The sequence below is a fragment of the Rousettus aegyptiacus genome, unplaced genomic scaffold, assembly GCF_014176215.1.
Source record: "Rousettus aegyptiacus isolate mRouAeg1 unplaced genomic scaffold, mRouAeg1.p scaffold_m13_p_4, whole genome shotgun sequence".
NCBI lineage: Eukaryota > Metazoa > Chordata > Mammalia > Chiroptera > Pteropodidae > Rousettus > Rousettus aegyptiacus.
This window is the reverse complement of record NW_023416307.1, coordinates 66,663,617-66,675,892: the sequence shown is the minus strand read 5'-3', so window position 1 is coordinate 66,675,892 and position 12,276 is coordinate 66,663,617. Positions and strand designations below refer to the sequence as shown.

Genomic DNA, 12,276 nt, shown 5'->3' with positions numbered 1-12,276 from the left:
GTCCTTACCGCCCTCTTTTGCAGAAGCCAAAATTTTCTCCTCAACCCCAGGCTGGGTTGCTGTTTTGCTATCAGGCTTTCAAATATGTCAGAGGACTTTGCTTTGACTGCCCTTAGACCCAAGTGATGGCTACTGGTGGGGTTGCTCTCTAGACTGGGAATCTGCACCTATTCTCTCTCTCTCTCTCAGCCTGTTTCAGTTTATACCGATAAAAACAATTGAGGTACTTAGATGAAGTTGTGAAGTAGGGTTATGTGACCTGTACTCTGCACCCCAACACAATCATTCTGTTCTGGCTCTCCTACTCTCTTTTACTTCCTCTACTCCCCCTCTTCATCAGCATTTTGGTTTCCAGCACCCTGAAAATTAATTCAACATCCTTGGACCCAGGTGTGAGAAAACTGCTGGAATCTGTTTGAACTTTGTTGTAAACTAGCACAATTATTCATTCAACAAACATGCATAGGGCCTGGCAAGGTGCCAAAACCTGGGAAACGGTCCAGAGATTGAAAAGACAAATGAGGTGGGGTATTTTTCCCATCACTTTCTCTTCTCTTTCTGCTCTCCTACCTCATCAACATCATCTTTAATGATATTCATTGAGTCCTTGATATATATTGGGCATAGGGGTAGGAACTTTACATATATTTTTCTCTTTTAATTATTATAAGTATCTTTACAATGGAAAGTTTCATTTTATAGGTGAGAAAATTGGAGATTAAAGAAGTCGAATAGCTTCCTCAAGCTCATATTTCTAGAATGTGTTGTCAGGGTGGGGGGTTGTAAACCAGACAATCTAACTCCAGACTTGTCACTATTAAGGAGTCACTATTTCAGTGGAGGAACCAGACTTGTAGATAGATAAATATAATTCAAAGAGGTAAGTGCTAGTGCTGTAGAAATACAGAGGTAGCATGACTAACACTGCCTAGGGGAATCAGAAAAGATTTAAAAGACGATTTGACATGTGAAGTGGGTCTTGTAATATGGGTAGGAGTATCCTAGGAAAACAAGCTTTGGGGATGGTAAGTGCATTTCAGGCTCAGGGAAACACATATGCAATGTCACAAGTTGGGCAAGGCTACATGGTGTATTTTGAAAACATTGAGTTCAATCTGATTGAAGCAGAGGGTTCATGAGAGTGTACCGTGATATGAAACTAAGACAGGCAAATATGAAACTAGGGGCAAGAATATCAAGAACTTTAGAGATTTTGCTAATAACTTTAGCTTTAAACCTATAGGTAAAATGACTCCAGCAAAGATTTTAAAGAAAGAAAGTGAAATAATCAAATTTGTGTTTCTGTCTGTTTTTAGAAAACAGAGGAAGTCAGAATAATGGAAGAAGAGCCAGATGGTAGATACACTGGTTGGAAACTTTCTGTACAGATGTTGAGAGCCTGAGATAGAAGTCATGAAACACTAAAAATATTGGCATTAAGTCTTCTATATGTTTCTAGAATATAGGACTTTAGGCACAAAGAATTTCATTCAAAATAAAAGGCTTCTTAAGTAGGCACAAATTAATCCTCTTACTTTTATGGGTATAGTTAAAATCTGTGAAACTTAAGAGGATTAAACTATACAGTCAACTAGTGGAAGGATGCTAATCATCATCTTTTATTTAGAGAGTACTGTACACAAACTTAGCATCCTTTAAAATATTTGACCCTCTTAACTTTTGAGGGTAAGTACAAAGCTATTCTTAAATTCATTTAACAGATTAGGAAGCTGAGGTCTGTAACTTGGTGAGGCTGCACAGATAAAGACAGAACTGGAACTCAAACTAAAGTTACTGAGTCATGGACTTCTTATGGTTATTATATCCTGTGTTCTGAGGTTGAAATTTAAACATTCTTATTCCTAATCCAGTGTTCTCTTCACTAGTTGTTCCTACCTTTATCCTCTGTAAAATGCATTTTAGTCTCCATTGGCCATACATTCCTGATTATCTGAATTGTCTACTCTACAAATACATCCTAAAGCAGCATTTATGGTGAATTTACTGTATATCAAAACACTAAGTAATGGATGAAGGCTGGAAAGAAGGTAGGTAGATTGAGCTAATTGTGTTTAGATCAAATGGAAAGTGTGATTTAGGATTGGCTAGGGGCAGCTCCTTGCTTAAAATCACTGTTCCTAAGGGGTGGCAATTTGCTTGAAAAAAGAAGGCCTATACATTGACTTATTTTATCTAAAACTGTCAGCAGGCACTTGTCTTAATGACTGCTAAACTGAAAACATACTTAAAAGACTGGAACTAGGCTAAATGAATCAAAAATGTTGCCCAATATGAATTTCTGGCTATTTATCTGCTTCTCTCTTGCTTTATGATGAGGACAACAGCAGACAGATGAAGGTGATAAAGTTATGGAAATGAGCCTTAGCAAATCTATGGACAATAAAGTTGAAAAGAGTTAGTTGATGATCCTTCAAAAGAGATCTTAAATAAATACCTGCTTGTTCTGTCAGACTGGCTGAATGTATGTTTTATTGAATTAGTATCCAAGGGAAATGAATACATTTGCAAATACATCAGTTTACTGTGTTACTCCATTTTACATCTTTCTAAGGATAATAACACCACCAATGCTTCCCTTATATCCCCAAATAGTCAGACAGTGCATAGAATACTAAAGAAAAAAAAAATTAGCTAGTACCTGCAAATAATGCTTGTTTTCCCTCTGTGTCAATGATCTAGAACTTTAAAAAAGAAACAATAAAAATAAAATTATGTTACCCATGTTGCAGAATATGTCTATTTTTCCCTTCTTATAAGCAAAAGCTCTTTTTGTACATAATCTGGATAGAAAGTATATTGGTCCTAAGAACCAATAAAGAATAATATAAAGGAAATAAAGTGGATGTCTACTGTTTTTGTCTACTTATTGGGGAATGGCTGCAATTCCTGTGATTTTGAGGTTCTGTTGAGCATGATGGCCACCTACCCTTTGATTTCAGGGGTGGACATATGACTTAGGCATGGCCAGTCATCAGTCATGCTCCTGGATCCTCCTATTTACAGTAAATTACTCCAGAGATAGATAAAGCCATTAAACTTTTTCTGTAAGTGAGAGGATATTTATTCCTTTAGGATTTTAATCTCTGTAGATATAAACTCATGTTTAAAGGTAATTATCTTTTCAGTATAGAAGAAGTAGAGCTGCAGCAGAAGAAATTGAGAAAATAGTCAAGCACAAGCAACAGCATGTAAAGTCAAAATATGGGAAGAAAGACAAAGAGCCTCGACAACTTTGCTCAAATGTCTGGATCCCGCTATGCTAATGCATATACATACTATACACACTTTTGGGATTTCCAGTCATTTAAAAAAGTACATCACCCCCTGTTTTTTGTTCGTTTGTTTTTGTTTTTGTTTTTGCCTGTTGTTTTGTTATGTTTTGATTTGGTTTGCTTTGGTTAAGCTCCTTGGAGTGTGCTTTTGTCACTTTCAGTTGAAAGTATCCTTACCATTACAAAAACCTTAGTAAAAATTTGCTGACCTGATGACAAACCCCTGCTAGCTAACTGAGATTGTCAAATAATGTCTCCTTAACTTAAAAAAAATAAAAATAAAAAAATTTTAAAAAGCATAAGATACACAGGATAGGAGATGGGGAATACCAAGAGTTAAATTTCTTTCTTGGCCTATATTCTAAGATATGATAATTCATTTTATTTGGTTTCTCTGATCTATGACTCATCTCTCTTTGGACATCTCTATATTTCATTGTCACACAGTCTACAATACATTCATTTTTTTTCATTGATAAATAGTCATGGCTTTATTATTTCAAAATGTTGAGCCTCTACAGAACAAGCAAAAGACAAGGTATTAGTTTGGAAGGAAAAAAAGGAGAAAGAGATGCTGATCATTTTAGAACTGGAAAGACAAGTCAGCACTAGGAAAAAAGTTCTTCCCAACTTAAATTTCATGGCAGGAATTTGAACAGATGCTGGAAAAATCACCTCAAGGTAGAGTAATCTGAGAGTTTTTTGCAGTCTTTCTGGGGAGATCCCCAAAGTTGAAGACTGTATGAGGTGAGACGTGAGAATAGAAGATGACTATGCTGCTGGTGTGGGGAAAAGCCATGAGTAACTAAGACCCAGCTACTCGGTCAGACTAAACGAGCATGATTTCCCCTCTATATATACTCCAAAGCTTCCCTTTGATGTGTCTTTGCTTTTAAAAGTTGAATTTAGTCTTCATTTACTGCTGAATTCAAGATTTGTCTCAGCCCTGAAAAAAATCTAAGCAATAACCCTAGACCTAGCACTCTTTTGAAATGTTCTTGAGCCTAGGAAAAATAATTCAGAGTTATGCTCTTTGGGGATTCTCTTCTAATTTTATATGTTAACCACTCTTGGACAGAATGCCTCGCTCTATAACTTAGATGTCAGTCTCTATAAAAAGGCAAATCATTTTTCTTAGAGATATATCAATTAACTAGTTTTAACACAATTTCAAAACTAGAAGCAATAGTCAAAAATCATTTAATTTGCCTTCCTGACAACTAAAACACATCACAGATTCTTGCAATTTTAATGGACGCATAAGCATGTTTATAAATCTTTTATGCATTGGTTTGTATATGTTTTAATATATATTGTATTTTCTCACAAGCTTTTTACCTTCAGGTTCAATTACTATGTAAATTTTTTGCCCTTACAACGAAAAGTAAACACATTCAACACCTCCATGTAATGCTAAAATACTAAACATTAGATTAAATTAAATATTTGTCCTATAGCACTGTTAGTTGAGAAGGTTATGAATCATATATGTTTGTAGAATGCATTGCTTTGAATTCTAATTTTGCCAAATCTACCCTGTAAGAACAAAGTATAAAGAACATTGAGACTTAAAATCTTAAATATTGAACCACTTCTGTAGACTTTGCAATATTGGTACTGCATCCATAATCATACCTTTGTGAGAGAACTTACAGAACATTATTCAGAATGTTTTTTTTTTTCTGAAAAGAGTTTGGATAAATGCACTATATTTGAAAGTGACTAATACTGTCTGATGTGTATCCAAACTTTTTATTATGCTGAGAATTTGACTTAAAAGTTATAGGGTATCTTGTGTTTTCACTCTACCTGAAAGTGGTCCATTTTCATTTAAGCAAGAGTGGTACTCATAGCCATGTGAATTTGCTTAAGTCTCTGGCTCCCGGGATGTTTATTGCCCCATTTGTCACAAAATATAATTAGACTGGCTTTGTAGGCTTTCTATCTATGCTGAAAGTCTTAAAGTATCTACAGGCCGCTTCTCAAACTGCAGCTAAAGCAACCTGCCTATATCAGTTTATAAATTATCTTGAAAATAATTATTTATTCATGTATTCATAAATTGGTGAAATCATTAATCAAAGAGTATAGTCTGCCTACTATGCATCTATTCTATGCTAATGGTAGAGAATAAAACAGACACAAATCTCTGCCCTTGTTGAGTATTCATTCTAGTAAGAGAGGAGACAGACAACATTCAATATATGTAATTTAAATATATATCATATTATATGCTGGTAAAGTCTACGGAGAAAAAATATTAAGAAAGGGAGAATAAGGAGTATTGGAGAGGGGGTTAACATTTTAAATAGTTGTTCATGGAAAGCTTTTCAATGAGAAGGTGACATTTAAACAAACGCTTTTGAAGGAGGTGATAGAGAAAGCTACACTAATAACTGAGGGGAAGAGTTCAAGGATTAGAAACAGCAGGGGCGGTCTATGGCCATGCTACCCTGAACAAGCCTGATCCCATCTGATCTCGGAAGCAAAGCAGGGTTGGGCCTGGTTAGTACTTGGATGGGAGACCACCTAGGAAACCAGGTGCTATAGGCATAAAAAAAAAAAAAAAAATGAAACAGCAAGTGCAAAGGCCTAATCTGGGAATATGGTAGGTGTATTTAGGAATAGTGAAGAGACCACAATAGTTTGAATGGCTCAAACAAAAGTGAAATAGGAAAATGGACTTCAGAGTAAGCCTACATTAGAAGAAAAAGATTTGTTTAAATAAATATTTAAAACCCTTCATCTAAATTACTTGTAAGGCTCCAAAAAGCATTAACATTCTAAGGTTCTATATTATATTACATAATGAACGAGCCTTCATTCAGTGTTATTAGTCCTTTTTTTGTGTGTGCTAATTAATGTCATTCCTTGAGAATTACATGTTTATCCAAGAATTGCTTCTTAATATCTTACTGTAAACTCAACTATCTTACTTATTTTAAGGGGAAATAGTATAGATAACCTTGGCCTCGTATTTGATTAATTTGGATTTCTAGGAGTCCATTAAATCCATGGTGATCTGTTGGTTTTAAAAAATCAAATACATATTGTTTTCATATTTCTGCAGTCATTATATGTATACCTCAAATTTCTGAGTGAAATTATCAGGGACCATAATGGCTAGTAGGTATATGACAAAAAAAGCAGAGATAATTCTGGAGTATTTCTTGAGAATTAATGAAGTTGAAATTTATTTTAAGGTATCAAACATTAAAAAAAAATGTATCCTGAATCACTTTCTATTACTCAAAACTGAAAGAGCTGTTTATTTCAGTTGAAAGTTGAAAACATATAGAGGCCTCTGAAGGGAAACTCTCAAGTTGTAGGGTGAACTCAGACTTACACTTTCTGAGTAAATTTTATGCATCAATTGAAATCACTAATGAATTATGAGTATTTAGTATACTAAGAGTTTTTGACATCCATTTTATAGTTGTAGTGTAAGTTTTATAATTAAGTAGCCTTGCTAGATTCTTCTTTTCTCATATCTAAGACAGGAAGGAAAATGACTAAGTAAATTTCTGCTTCAATTGAAATAGCTATGCATTTCTTTTTGTACCCAGACATTGAGCAATCTACAGTCTGAAATAAGAACATAATGTTTACCATAGGCTTTGAAAGTTTTTTCTTTCCTGAGCTCCAGTGATATATCTTTATTGGCTAGCATTATTGAGAATGTGAGTTGCAAAATTCTATCAAAACGATGACTGATATTACTATTAAAATTGAAATTAAACAATAAAATTTAAGGGAATATTTCTTAGAGTGATTTTAGGAATTAATTGTTGACTTAAAAAATCTTGAGATCAAGAAATGAAGCATATTTTATCTTGTACCTATATAATCTCTGTGCATCTTTAAAATAGTTTTATCTTTCTAGACTTAACATAAGCCCCACTTAGTCCTCAACTTCAATCTTTGTTATCAGTGCATTAGACCCGGCCCTTGCTCATCTACTGCCTATTTACTAGTCGGGGTTCTATGATGATTTGCTTTCAACATGGCCCTTTTTGTTTTATTCTCATTCATGCCAAATAGTTTTATCACTCTCTTCCTCGTATAAGATTAGGTTTCTTTACATTGTATTTCAAAGTTTTCACTATGATGGCTAGGATTTGACTCATTCTCTTTGCATTTCCTAAACCTTAGTCTGCCTAGTTGTGATATTGTGATTTATAATAAGAAATATATATTTGGTCTTTGACCCATTTTCTGCATAGAGCTCTTAAAACTTTTGGAATTTCCTAAGTAATGAGAGCATAAAGGTATCTTTTGTTACATTAACTGGGTGACTTTTGGAAAACTCCTAAGGTAACCTAAGATTGAGGCCTGGTTTCCAGAGGACTCAACCATTTGATTAAAGGGTCAGAACTTTTAGTCCCACCCCTAAACCTCCAGAGAAGGTAGTGGGGCTGAAGATTAAATTTAATCAACAACGATTTAATAAAACATTTCTATGCAATGAAGCCTTCACAAAAACCCAAAGGACAGGTGCCAAGTGCTTCAGAGTTGGTGAGTATGCGGAGATTCAGGGAGAGTAGCATGATCAGAAAGCAAGGAAACCCACTCCTCTTTTCACATACCTTGGCCTATGTAATTTTTTTATCTAACAGACACTCTCTCCAGGTAGACAGTGTCAGAGTTGAGTTGAATTGTAGGACACCCAGTTTGTGTTCAAGAATTGCTTGGTGGTATGGTGGGAAAACCCAAAATGTAATTAGTACTAAAAATCATCCTTACTAGTCCCATAACTGAAGACCCAGGGGAAACACATTTCATCTCCTATCATCCTCCTTTATGTTTGTTTCAAGGTCTATGTTCTGTAAAAAGGAATTCTTTCTCATCGCTATCATTTATATATAAATATTTACAGAGTGCCAAATGTATTTGTAAAGTTTTGGCTAGAACTGTGTAATTACTGATGGGGAGGTGGAGGAAAGAATGTGAATTAGATTTTTTGAATACTCTTGAGTTGTATACAAGTGTTGTTCAAAAACTAGGAAGTCACCAAGAACACTATGATATAAGGAGGTAAAGAACAAATGTCATTAGCCTCCCAAACCATCTGTAGTGAAATTTCATCTCCACTGGAAAATTGTTTACATTAATTAGAAGGAAAAGAAATCACTTCAATTCTTTAAATGTTCACTTGCCTGACCTTGCGATGTTGTCATAGATGTGGTTTAAATTTCCTGGCCTGACCCTCTCAGTGTCCTGAGTTCTGATCTCAACAGATTCTAAGCAGGAATGTTGCCTACTGTGCTGTGTCATTGCTTTGAGCATACTATCCTGACTGTTGATGGATTATTTTATACTAAAGATGCAAAAGTCTTATGTTCCACATAACATGAAATATGATTTCCTTTGGCTGAACATTATTTATTTTACCTCTTTCAGTAAAAAGTACCCATTATGATGACCTGAATTATAACTAAACTGTCTAGTAAGTATCATTAGAATATTATATATACTCAGTTGTAACAAAAGCATTTGTGATCCAGATGTAGCTGGGAAAGATCTTTAAGAAATGAATAAAGTGGACCTAACCTTCCATTTCCTAGATTTGAAGGACAAATACTCTGCTATATTATTTTGTGGAGCTTACACTCTTAAGTTTATTTCTTACTCTGAGCTTTTGCTTATGTTAAATTATTTCAGTCTAGAAATGGTCTTGTCATCTCATATGTACTGTATCTGGCTCATACAGATAGAGTGCATCAGCAGTCCCCAACCTTTTTGGCACCAGGGACTGGTGCTCCTATGAGAATCTAATGCTTGATGATCTGAGGTGGAGCTGAGGTGGTGATACTAGTACTGGGGAATGACTGCAAATCCAGATGAAGCTTCACTTGCTAGCCCACTGCTCACCTCCTTATGTGCATCCCAGTTCCTAACAGGACACACTGGTACTAGTCCTCAGCCCAGGGTTTGGGGACCCCCTGGGATGCACTACCTTATTAGCTAATTTTCTTAAGAAAAAATGTGTTTGAGGGTAGGAAGTTTTATTAAAATTTTGGAAAGATAAAGGAATTTATATTTAAATCAAGTCTCCCTGCAACCAAAAAGAAAGTCACAAATTTATTGTTAGACATTTCTGATAAAGAAAGTGGATATGAATAAAGCTCTAACATCAAAGTGCCTGGGATAGAATCACAGCTTTACCATTAGTAGGAATCACTGCATGACCTTGGGGAAGTTACTTCATGTCTCTAGGCTTCAGTTTCTTCATGAGTAAAATTAAGGTAATAGCATCTATCTCATAGGATTATTTCTGAGGGGGATTATTCCATTAATTCATATAACTTGCTTAAAATAACATAACAATAACTAATTAATTAATGAAAAGATATCTAAAGGCCTTGTACCATTTCCAAACTCATAACTCATAACTTGGTGTGACTTGGTCTTTGTTCCTTACTCTCTTCTCAATATCTCTTCCTTCATTCTCCTACCAAATTTCTATTTTTATTCTTATTATGTTGTTAAATACAGAGTAGTTTCACCATCACTTTTGTGGCCTTAGCTATATATTACTAATAGCCTTGAGAGTTACTGCTCCAAGTGGCTTATCGAGGCATTTTCCTAAACTAGGACATTCTGAAAGAGGAATTCTGAAAGCAATTGACTTTATACACAAATATGTATTATACATGTTTGTATGTAAGGCAGTTGCTTCTAGAATTCTTTGTCTTGTGTGTAGGTGTATATACAATATCCTTAATTCTTAAAATGTATTTTGATCCAATTTAGCTGCACATCTTTGAAGGTAGTACTCTAATGTGTCATCACACTTTGATTGTGTGACTGACCTTTGCTCAAGGTCACTCACTAAGGGAAGAATAGGGATTTTAAATAGACACTGACTACTCTCCAAAGCCCCTCTTTCTACTATATCTAGCCAGTTATTTGTGATCTCATTTAATTCTCACAGCAATCTCTCAAGAGGTTGACAGTATTGTTGTCACTTTTTATATTTAAGGAAACTGAGGCTTAGAGAGGGTAAGTGAGTTGAACAAGATTGCAGCTAGTAAATGTCAGAGCCCAGATCAAACAGTCTGACTTTTGCAGATCAACTATTTAACAATTATGCTATATTAACTACCACTCCAAAATAAAGGAAGTCAGATAGACAAAATGGGACATCCAGGCTAAATATACATTCAGGATTATTTGTTCTAATATATACTACATACAGTTGCATTTAAAAGATAAACAATTCCCTGTAGGCCGTGCTACCTTGAACAAGCCCGATGCGATCTGATCTCAGAAGCTAAGCAGGGTTGGGCCTGGTTAGTACCTGGATGGGACACCACCTAGGAAGACCAGGTGCTGTAGGCGTAATAAATAAATAAATAAATAAATAAATAAATAAATAAATAAATAAAGTATTGTAAGCTGACAAGGTCCTTGCAATCTGTGAGGTCAACCAAGGGTTACCTCGCCTAAAAATAAAACATAAAAGAAAAACAATTCCTCATAGGAATTCTACGGGATCCATTGGAATGCTAGCAATTCAGTGAAACTTATTTATGGAATACATGGAATACTGAATTAAAAATCATTTGTCTCATAACATTAGCTTTCCTGTTTGTTCATAAGATGCAAATGAAATGTTAAGGTTAAAAGCAAGGGGGAGAAACTACTTATTTTAAGAGGAAAAATATAAGCACTATACTCTAGAAAACTGTTACTGTAATGTAAGGAGAACCAGGAGGGCAAGTAAGTCGGGCGTTTGACGAACATCACAGCTGAAGATGGAGTTTAATAGTTTAATAGGATGAAAAGAGAATGAATTTAAAGATCAATGTGTGTGTGTGTGTGTGTGTGTGCGCGCGCGATTGTTTTATTAAGCTTCTCCTGACGCAAATTTCCCTCACGCCCATCTAGCTGATAACTGGAAGCCTTTTGATGAAGCACAGTAGGAGAGGATCACTAGTTGGCGTTCTCTGCTGGAGACTAGCCTCACGGAAGGGTGACCCTGTGATGCACGAAGGGCTATTTAATGCCCCAGCGAAGTGGCTCAGGGACCAATATTTTATTAAGCTTCGGGGATGAGAGTTGTGATCCCGCATCCCTGATTTAGAGATACTTTGGGCTCTGACGGCTCCACCCCGGTGTTCTAGAGGAAAAATATTCTTTCATGCCCTCTGCCTGATTTGAAAGCAGCACAGCTTCCCGATGTTCCGCCTGGGAGGTGGTTCAGTCTTTAGAAATTGCTTGAGAAGCTTGTCCATCTGCTGGGGGTGCCTGACTTTCTGGAACGGACGAGGAGAAGCTTGGTTTTTAATCTGAGTAATTTAAGAAATTTCTGTTTGTAACTTAAAATCGCCGCTTAATTCGAAGTAAAAGAGACACATGCTCTGGCTTTGCAGACGTTCGGAAAATCCGTGTGACGAAGTACGGCCTAGAAACTCCTGATTTAATTTCCTCTGGGAAAGAGTAAATATTTTCTATTTGGTACTGGGCAGTGCAGTGAAGTATGTGCCTACAAAAGAAGGTGTGTGTGACAGGGCGGCGGGGGTGGGGAGGAAGGGGCGGAATCAGCTCAGTACGTGGGGAGCCCCCAGCCAACCCGTAGCCAGTCCTGTTAACTGCCAGGAAGGGAGTTTCCACCTGTGCCACCTCCTCCAACCCCTTCCTTCCTCCTTCGTTCCCGCCCTTGGACCCGAAGTGCGCGTCCCGCGTGAGTTTTCCACCCCCACCCCCACTACTCTCTATATGGGCGAAAGAGGCTGCCACCTCACCGCGAAAAGTCCCCGAGTAGGGAGTCAACGCTATGGGAGTCTTGGGGAACGAAAAGGGCAGTCTGGCTTTCTGAACCGCGACGAGGCTGTGTAGGCAGTGTCAACTGAGAGGCTTTATCACGAGGGGAACGCCACAGAGAAGTGGCACTCCCCGCGCGGCCCACCCGAGCGCGCGGCTTCTGCGTCTGCTCCCTATTGGCGGGTGTGGCTCCGGGGGCGGGGCCACGAGAAACCCC

At 36.7% G+C, this 12,276-nt stretch overlaps 1 non-coding gene across 1 annotated transcript; it reads left to right on the top strand.

Moving 5' to 3' along the window:
• The first annotated feature begins 5,728 nt into the window (after nucleotides 1-5,728).
• On the top strand, nucleotides 5,729-5,846 carry LOC118602389. The gene has a single exon (XR_004950713.1). It is a non-coding gene; the product is annotated as a 5S ribosomal RNA (ribosomal RNA).
• The last annotated feature ends 6,430 nt before the right edge of the window (nucleotides 5,847-12,276 follow it).